This window comes from Cibotium barometz, chromosome 10 (assembly GCF_041138505.1).
Source record: "Cibotium barometz isolate CiBa-2024 chromosome 10, ASM4113850v1, whole genome shotgun sequence".
Classification (NCBI taxonomy): Eukaryota; Viridiplantae; Streptophyta; class Polypodiopsida; order Cyatheales; family Cibotiaceae; genus Cibotium; species Cibotium barometz.
In genome coordinates, this window is record NC_141055.1 from 19,005,564 (window position 1) to 19,015,568 (window position 10,005).

Sequence of the window (10,005 nt, forward strand, 5' to 3'; positions counted from 1 at the left end):
AATATTCAATGATATCCCTGGCAAGGGGTCACACATATAAGCAGTTGGCTATTGAGCGAGCTGGACAATCATCCCATGTGTATTGATCAAAATAGCACCAAAGTCCTATACAAGTAAGGGGTGGGCTCACAACTCACTGTGTTGAGCCCACCTTGTGTGGGTCTGGATCTAGATTAGCCCTGAGGTGGGGCTAGGACTGCCGAGCTTTGTAGGCTGGTCACCCTCACCAAAGGAAAAAAGGTCAACTAGTGACGGTGAGGTTAGGTTAGCGGTTTGCACGAGAAGGGTAGGTGCACAGCAATGACAGCTTCTAGCCACACAAAGGCACTAGTGACCTTAACAAGTCAGGAGTGGGAGTCTACAGAACATGCAAGACAAAAACAGAGAATCTTTGGGAAGTGTGTGTCCATGCGGAAGCTCTGGGAGTCTTCTTTCAGCCCTAAACACCATCTTGGAACAACCTGATGCAAAACGCAAGTAAGAGAGATGCAGAGAAGAAAGAAAGAAAGCTCAGTTTCAGTATATTCTATAGTACAAAAAGGGTACATTCTTGGCTAGCCCTTGGCTTCCCCTCAAAAGGTGGAAACACCTAATCTAAATCCTAGCTATAACTCAGCCCAAGGAAGCCTGAATGCTCTACAAGAACTCAACACAAAGCTATTTATAGGCCTTGGAAAACCCATCTGGACTGGCCAACCTGCTGTCAGCCAGGTACCTGGACAAACCCCTTTCGTTTGCTGCAGCCGACTCACATACATCTCCGTAAATGCTGGCCAATAGCCCCTTTGGTTCCTCCAATGTCTTCCCTGCCCACACTTGCTCCTGAATCTGGTCCAAAACTGGTTCTTTATCTTTTGTCCTTCAAGGATCAGCCCTGGGAATGAGCATGCACATGTATTGCACATGATATCCCCCTCTGCTAAACTTGATGACGGGATTCCAACTTCTATTCTTGGATGACTGTCATCGTCCCTTTGTCTCTTCCTAGAGTCCAAAACCTATCATCCTTCCCTTCCTAGCAACCTTTTCACTCAAAACCCTGCCCAGTCTCCAAATCCACTCCAAATCTGAGAAAGATCTATGCATGTGTTCCATCATGTCCCCTATCCCTTCATGCCCTGTCCCTGAACACTTTCTGTGGTCATCTATTCCTAAGTATTGAGTCTGGCACTCTCACTTCACCCCTTGGAGGATCATCCTCCCTTGGAACCGTTGCCTAAAAGCCTTTCCTGGTGTGCCCCAAGTGGCACCCGACTCACAGGACTGCCAGTCCCCTTGGGCTTTGTGGAACACCACCAACCAACCTCTTGGGAAATTCTTCCATGTCTTGTGTTGCTTTCCTTGGATTGTGCACCTTCATCTGAGAACTGAATCAGTGTTTAGCTTTCCTAAGCCTGGTGCTCTGATACCAATGTCACATGCCGACGCTCTAGGAGTCTTCTTTCAGCCCTAAACACCATCCTAGAACAACCTAAAGCAAAACGCAAGCAAGAGAGATGGAGAGAAGAGAGAGAGATAGCTCAATTTCAGTATATTCTATGGTACAAAAAGGGTACATTCTTGGCTAGCCCTTGGCTGCCCCACAAAAGGTGGAACACCTAATCTAAACCCTAGTCTATGACTCAGCGCATGGAAGATGCTCTACAAGAACTCAGCACAAATTTAAAGGCCTTGGAAAACCCATCTGGAGTGGCCGACCTGCTGTCGGCCAGGTCCCTGGACAAACCCCTTTCATTTGCTGCAGCCGACTCAGATAAGTCTCCATAAATGCTGGCCGGCAGCCCCTTGGGTTCCTCCAATGTCTTCCCTGCCCACACCTAGCTGCTGCAGCTCCTGAATCTGGTCCAAAACAGGTTCTTTATCTGTTGCCCTTCCAAGGATAAACCCTGGGAATGAGCATGCACGTCTTGCACATGACAGTGCAAGTTGTTCAAGAGAGGTCCAAAGGAAGAACAAGGAACCAAATTCAGCTACAGAAAATAACCAAATGTGGCACATGGGAATCGTCCAGAATAGCCATGTGGAAGGGGCCTAAACATGCCCCACGGGCTACATTGGAGGCTTAAATGCAGCTCAAAGTCCATGGGAAGTGACCTCTTAAGACCCTCAAAAAGGGTCAACCTGGGCGCCCATGCACACACCACATTGCACAATGTGGACCTAAGAGCCTATAAAAGGGCTCCCCCACTCCTCATAATCGTAAGATCTACTCATTGAGCAATCGGCAGCCTGTGGTAACATCAACGCATGCTCTGGGAGACAGAATTCAGTGAGACAGAGATTCTGCTTTGTAACTTAACAGATGAAGTAGACTGACCAGACAGTCATTGACAGACCGTGACAAAACTATTGACACAAATCTGGCAGATGGATCAGACAGGAAATCTAACCGACAAATCTAAACAGAACAGGACTGAAGTTGACCAAGAGTGGGCGAAAAGCGATGGAAATCTTCAGTGGGGGTTCCAGTTTCCCGGTTTGATAAGCACTTTGATAGCACAGTAAGGTAAAGAACATTCAGCCCCTTTTTACTTCCGTTCTCACATAAATAAGCAAATACTCCCTCAGGAGGGGGACCAATAGGCCATTAGGACCCCGCCAAGGTGTATGTGTGTATGGATATGTGAGTGAATGCCTTTTACTTTCCATTGTTAAGCAAAATCATTAAGTTAATTAAGTAAATAATCTAAACAAGACAAACTGACATAGTCGGTCTCTGACTAGTAGATTATATGTTTTTATCATGATAAAATAAAAATGTGGGGAAACTGTGATTTGCTGAACTGAAAATCCACGTTTGTGCTGTAACAGCAGGGATGCAACACGATTCAAATCGTCTAAGATCTGCAAATTAATGCAGCCGCTTACATAAATCTGCAGGCTGCCCCTCCAAGTGTTTGAGGCTGAACTGCTAATTTACAGCTTAGATAATCTTTCTCAAGACTGGGTGTATCCTAATTTGCCATTAGTGCTGTCCCTTTCTTAAACCTGCTCTCTCTATTCTGTATTGTGTCTCCACCAAAGGTGAATATGTCAGGTCTACACTCCAGACCACAGTACCCACTTCCAGCAAGTGGTGTCAATGCTTTGTCGGCTCACACAAGAGCATTTCCTGTTTGTTGTGTCACGATCAATTTGACAAGTATACCAAGGGTGCATATCAATGAATCCAGATTGCAATGCTAAGAGTTATGCATGAGAAGAGATCATAGCTTGGGCTGGTGACAGAAAATAGCTCCCATCAATGGGGTCGCATCCTAGCGGCACATCCATGGAACTCCACCATGAAGATTTTACAAGTAAGAGGAGGCATGCTTTAGGACAAAAAATTCCCCCAGGCATGTAAGAGGAGGAATCCGTGAGTGTAGGTCTGCCCAAATTGGGTACTCCACCGTGAAGGATTTAGCTCAGTTGGTCAACATGAGAGAAGGCCTTACATCCAATACTAGGGCCTCAACACGAAAGGGAGTGCAGGCATAAGGTCAAGTTTTTGCACTCCCCTCTTATGGACCTCCCACAATGTGCACAAAGCAAATAAACAGGCAACCTTACCCATTCAACTGCCCACCCCTCACAGGGGCAGGGGGAAGTTGTGTAACCAGCCTTAGTCCTTATTTTGTTTTTTTGAAAGGCGGTGATTATAGCTATACTACTAATTAGGTGTGATAATATCTGCCCACCCCTCACAGGGGCAGGGGGAAGTTGTGTAACCAGCCTTAATCCTTTTTTTGTTTTTTTGAAGGAGTGTGATTATATCTATACTACTAATTAGGTGCCAGGGTTTGCACCGCAGACCTCTGTGTCATTACCGCGGGACTTTATCACTCGGACTAGAGCCCCCTGGCAGCCTTAGTCCTTTCTAAGGCACATGCACTACCACAGATTCATGTGGCATTTTGCACATGTAGGTTAAACAAGGGCAAGGCATGATGCATTAGCAACATGTAAGTGGGTGGGTGAATCCATTGTTTTGTGTTGTCTGGCATGTAATCTTGGTGTAATTTACTAGAAAAACATGTTTAAGTGATAAGCTAATCATAGAAACAAGTGTAAGGGCATTCCTACCTGCAAATTCATATGAAGGCCAATTTAGGTGACGCCGCCTTGGTTGAAGAAACGAAACCAGAATGGCTAGGTTTAGCGAAACGATGAGATAAGCTCCTAAGCTACCCACAATCTGTGACAGAGTCTTCCCTGATCTTACTTTTTCACGTCTGGGCCAGCTCAATAAAAACGTTTTTTTCCCAACAAATCAAAATCAAACTACTTTTCATTATATATATATAACTAAATTCTGGTTTAAAATTCCACTCTTGACATTGGTTTTCACACCCATGGGCTTTAGAAGTGGTTTCAAATACGGGCGGCAACCAAGCAAAGACATGCGAGTCTATGCAACAAAATGTTGAATGTAAAGCTTTTCTCCTAGCAAAACAAAAAGGCATTGCATGCCTTCTATACTCACGAATGTCTGGCATTTGGAGCATCACCAAGGCTCAAACCATCAACTAACAGATCATGCCACAACGTCAAACCTTGAATGCTCCATACAATCGAAGCCCAGTGTTGTCAAGTTCATGGCCTAGGCCAGTGTGCGTAAAAAACCCGGGTACAGTGTAATTGCACCTTCAAATTTTGAAAAATACCTTCAAAATTAAAATTAAAGGTATAAGTATATGTAAATTTTGAGAGGTTATAGAACAAAAACCTTTAAATCTTAAAAATTTCTTTATTAATAATTCCTCAGGTTTGTAGGTGAAGGTTGTGTAAGTTTTGGGAAAATAATTTTTTTCGAGCACTGGCCTAGGCCTAATATGTCCTAATCTCTCTTGAAGATACCTACCTAGATGCATCACACAAGGGTTCTCATGATAGGTAAGGGGAATGAGATGTCCAATCATCAGGTATGTACCCCTTCTTTCCTTGGCACAAAGTGATCTTATGTTTTCTTTGCATAGAAGATAAATCTTTTGGGGCTACCCCACATATCAATTATCCATATACAAAACTTGCAACAAAGAATGATGTCATAATAAATCTCTATGAACAAATTCAATCCCACATATTAGTTATCCATATAAAAACCTTGCGAAGAATGATGTCATAATAAATCTCTATAAACAATTTAATTCACACAACCATTTTGATCGACCTTTTGAACCCATTCACAAAACTAATGTGTTTTGAAGGCATCAAGCATTTATGATTGTAGAACACATTCAACCAAATTCACAATAACCAAAGAACTTTGCATAGCCAAGATACCCCAATATTAGGTTGATTGCACCCACCACAAAAGTGATTCCAATGGAAATAATACCTTATCTAAAAGAATTGTGATTATGAAAATTAATGGGCATTGATGGTGTAAACTTTAAAAAGAATCGCACTTATCCAAATTTAGACTTTGCTTTTTACGCAATATAAAAGTCAATATCTTGCCTTCTTTTTTGAGAAAGTCATTGATAGCTCATCCTTTCCATGTTGTTGTTTCTTCAATTCATTTTTGGCAAAAAGATTGATAGGCTCTAATAGACTCATCCAGAGTCTTTATATAGCCTTAGCTTTGAGCCTCAAACCATCAACTAATAAATCACGACACAATGTCAAACCTTGGTGTTCCATACCATCGAAGCCCAATCTTGGCTAGCTCATGGCCTAGGCCTAATCGGTCCTAATCTCTCTTGGAGATACCTAAATACTACACCTAGATGCATCACATAAGGATTCTCATGATAGTTAAGGGGAATCATCTTTGTGGTGTCCAATCATCAGTCATGTACCCCTTCCTTCCTTGGCACAAACTGATCTTACATTTCCTTTGTATAGAAGAAAATTTCTTTGGGGCTACCACATATCAGTTATCCGTATACAATCCTTGTGTAGAATGATGTCATAATAAATCTCTATAACAAAATTCAATGCACATAGAAGATAAATCTTTTGGGGCTACCCAAAATATAAGTTATCTGTATACAAACCTTATGAAGAATGATGTCATAATTGTTGAGATATTAAGCTCAACTAGTGTTGCAGACATTGATGGACCCACCTAGGTGACAGCTTCCACACTTATGCCACTAGCACGATTAGTGAGAATATGGTTGATATGTCACCAGTGTGGATGACAAGTTGTGTGACAACCATATTTGGATTACTAGAGTATGGCATAGTTACAGCACCAGCTCGTGATGATTGATACGCTTTGACTGCGGATGATACAATCTGTAACCCTTGCTCTCAGCACTGTAACCAACAAAAATGCATTTGACAGCCTTATCATCCAATTTTCTGCATTGTTGCACAGGCACTAAAGCATAGGCCAAGCAACCAAAGACACGCAAGTGACCAATAGAAGGCTTCCTGCCATGCCAAGCTTCGTATGGAGTAATAGACTGCAAGGCCTTAGTGGGATACCTATTGAGTACATATGCAGCACACATGACAGCCTCAAGCCAAAACGCATGTGGCAAAGCTTAGCTCTTGACCATACATCGTGCCATCTCCATAAGTGACCTATTTTTTCTCTCAGTAACACCATTTTACTGAGGGGTATACAGCACTGTACATTGGTGTTTTATCCCATGACTAGCCAGAAATGCATCAAACTCTTTAGACAAGTACTCCCCCCCTCGATCAGAACGGAGGGTGCCCACAGTACAATTGGATACATTTTCAACCATAAGAAAAAACTGTTTGAAGCACAAAAACACTTCGGACTTTGCCTTCAGTGGATATACCCATGCATGCCTTGAGTAATCATCAATGAAAGTCACGAAGTACAAGTGTTTACCAAACGACGGAGTTTGTATAGGCCCACATACATCACTATGTACTAGTTGCAATTTGCGAGTGGCCCGCACAGAACCATCCTTTGGAAACGCAGAACGCTGCATTTTGCCCAAAATACAGCCTTCACAAACATGTTTCAATGGTGCCTCGAGAGGGGGCAATGAAGCAACCATATCAAATTTCTGTAAATGCAGCAAACTAGCAAAGTTCAGATGACCAAAATGAGCATGCCATAGTTTTGCATCTGAAACTGCCTTTTCATCAGAAACTGCATTTGCTGAATCTTCCACACACTTGTCATAAGAATTGAGCCTATACAGCCCACGAAACAAGGTGCCAGATGCAATAATCGTATCACCAGAAGTCAAATCATGAACAGTACATCTGTCATCCACAAATTTGACTACAAATCCAAGTCTAGCAAGCGCAGAGACAGACAATAGATTCTTCTTTATTCCTAGCACATACAAAGCATCTGAAAGTGTGAAAGCGCTGCCATTTGCAGCAGTAAGCATAATTTTACCAACGCCCTTCACTGGGTAAGAAGCATTATTGGCACATGTGACAGTATTCCCATTAGAGACAGTCTCAAGACAAGTGAACATATCACGATGTGAGGTAATGTGCTTTGTAGCACCACTGTCAAAATACCATACATTAGAGTCAACAGAAACTGCCAAACATGCATCATGTACAGATGGGTCATACTGGCAATACACGCTAAACGCCCATTCTGTATCCTACACAGATGAGACAACAGAAATGTGCTTTTGACAGTGGTGCTTTGTAGCACCACTGTCAAAATACCATACATTAGAGTCAACAGAAACTACCAAACATGCATTATGTACAGATGGGTCATATTGGCAATACACGCTAAACGCCCATTCTGTATCCTACACAACATTTGCAGAATCTGCATTTGTAGAAGCATCCGCTATTCTGGCTGCATTTGACTCTTTCTTCTTTGCCTCTTTAGCCTTTAGCTTAGGGCAATTCTTAATGACATGATCATTTGCCTTACAATAGTTGCACCTGGTCTTTTTCTTGCCTTTATCAAGAGCCTTCTCAGACTTATTGTTGCTACCTGTGGAAGGAGAAGAAGTTGCAGACCTACTAATAGGAGAAGAAACAGTGGAAGGGGCTGCCTTACCACTTCTTCTCTGCTGCTGGGCAGCAATAAATGCTTGATCAACTACACGCTGCCTGGTCCTGTTTTGCCTGGACTGCGCTTCTTGCAAGAGCTTGTTGACTAAAGTATCATACTTGACAGCATCAGGTCTGTCCTCAGTAATAAGAAGTCTCCACGTAGAAGCAAAAGTCTGATATGTCTCAGGTAAAGCATCAAGAACAGTCTGCACAAGAGAATGATCAGGAATAATCTCACCTGCAGAAATCAACTGTTCTTTGAGCTCTTTAATCTCAGCAAGAAAAACATTCATGTCATCATCTTCCTGCATAATCATCAATTATAGCTCTTTACGCAAGTAAGAGATTTTTGCCTCGTTACGACCTGCATACAAACTAGCTAGAATATCCCAAGCCTATTTTGTTGTTTTAGCTAACGAATATGTGGGGTGATGTTACGTTTGACAGAAAGTGCAATCAAGGCATGAGCCTGCGCATCTTTACGATCCCAACGAGCTTGTTCAGTAGTGGGTAAAACAGCATCAACAGTAGAGCTGCTAGAACCTGTAACATCCTCAACAGATCCTACATCCACAGAACGTGGACGTACATCCATACCCTGCACAATGTTCCACACTCCTTTTGCAACCAAAACATGCTGCATCATGTATGCCCAAAGTGGGTAGTTGCTGTCTCCATCCAGTTTATCTTCAGCAGGCAGACAACATGCGAAATACATCATTGTTGTTATCAGCCATGGCCACTGAGACTGAAACAGATGCAAAAGCTGCTTGTAATGAAGCAAAGACTGAACAGAAAACAACTCGTGCTATGTAGCACGGTCCACAATAAAATACGTATGCCTGTTTTGCAAAAAACTGCACTGTCGAATTTCTGCAAAAAATGACGAAAACACCTGTGCAAAACTTGCAATGCAAAAACGGAGCCCGAAACGACCTGCAAGCGATCGTGAAAGTTCACCTCAATCGGAGAACGTGAGTCGGAGGGTGCTGGCGGCATAGCCCTGGGAGCCGATGCCTGCTCTGATACCAATTGTTGGAATTAGGGTTGCAGGAAAGCACACAAAGCTTGGAGAAGAAGAAGCAAGAATGCACACAACACACAATGTATTAGATTGTGTCAATATACAAAAGATGAGTTAGCCCTAGAAGGATGGGCGTATATATAAGCCGAGGGAAAAAACCTCCTAAAGAGGGAAAAAGTGCCCCGGCGGTCCTAAGTGTGTTCACACACATCACTGCCTATATATATATGGCAACAGTTTGTGTGTGTGTGTGTGTGTGTGTGTGTGTGCTTGCAAGGAACTCAAGCATCCCTCTCCCATACATTCTCTTTATGGTATTAGAGCTCTGGTTCGTGTGAAAGCTAACGAGGCAAGCAAGAGGCAAGAACAAGGTAAGCAAGGAAGCCGTACAAAGGTAAGCAAGGAAGCGGTACAAAGGTAAGGTTGTTTCCATCTCTTTCCCTCTTTGATTTTGCAACACCTTTGGTAGTTGTGAGAGCTACAACAAACAAGGAAGTCATTGTCTTAGATTGAAGCATCCTCTTGGGTAAAGGAATACGACAATATTGTGTTTAGTTAACTTAGTTTACAAAATTTTTGCACATTTCGGCATGATTCAGGCCTCATTTTGGCTTTGCAAGTTTTTTGAGACACTCTGTGAAGTATCAATTTTGATTGTGTATGTCCAATTTCTAGTTTGGTGCAAAGGTACAACAAAAAATTGGTTATAGGTTGTGCAGAGAATCTAAGTGTTATAGGTGTTGGTGAGATAGATGTTTGTTTATGTGGCTGATTCACATATAGTTCCAGTATAAAAGGTTTACAGTACTGATGTGTTGGAGATTATAAGTTTGTTGTAAGCGTAAAAGTTTTTTAAAAGCACCATTTGGTAAGTTGCTACAGGTAATTGTGTCTGACAATCTATCCCAGATTGTGAGCGAGAAGCTATACAAGAATAACTTCCAAATGTGGAAGTTCAAGATGACCAATTTCCTTATGGGAAAAGGATATTGGGAGTTCATCACACGTGATTAATTTTCTTATGGAAAAAGGAAATTGAG

General features: G+C 42.4%; 1 protein-coding gene across 3 annotated transcripts in view; it reads right to left on the minus strand.

The window, feature by feature from the left end:
• LOC147634627 (UDP-N-acetylglucosamine transporter UGNT1-like) overlaps positions 1 to 4,249 on the minus strand; it is a 32,424-nt gene extending 28,175 nt beyond the window's left edge. For all 3 annotated transcript variants that reach the window (XR_015266769.1, XM_086803762.1, XM_086803763.1), the window contains exon 1: positions 4,066 to 4,249. The gene's annotated coding sequence lies outside the window, so the exon portion shown is untranslated. The remainder of the gene's footprint in view (positions 1 to 4,065) is intronic.
• Positions 4,250 to 10,005: the final 5,756 nt, after the last annotated feature.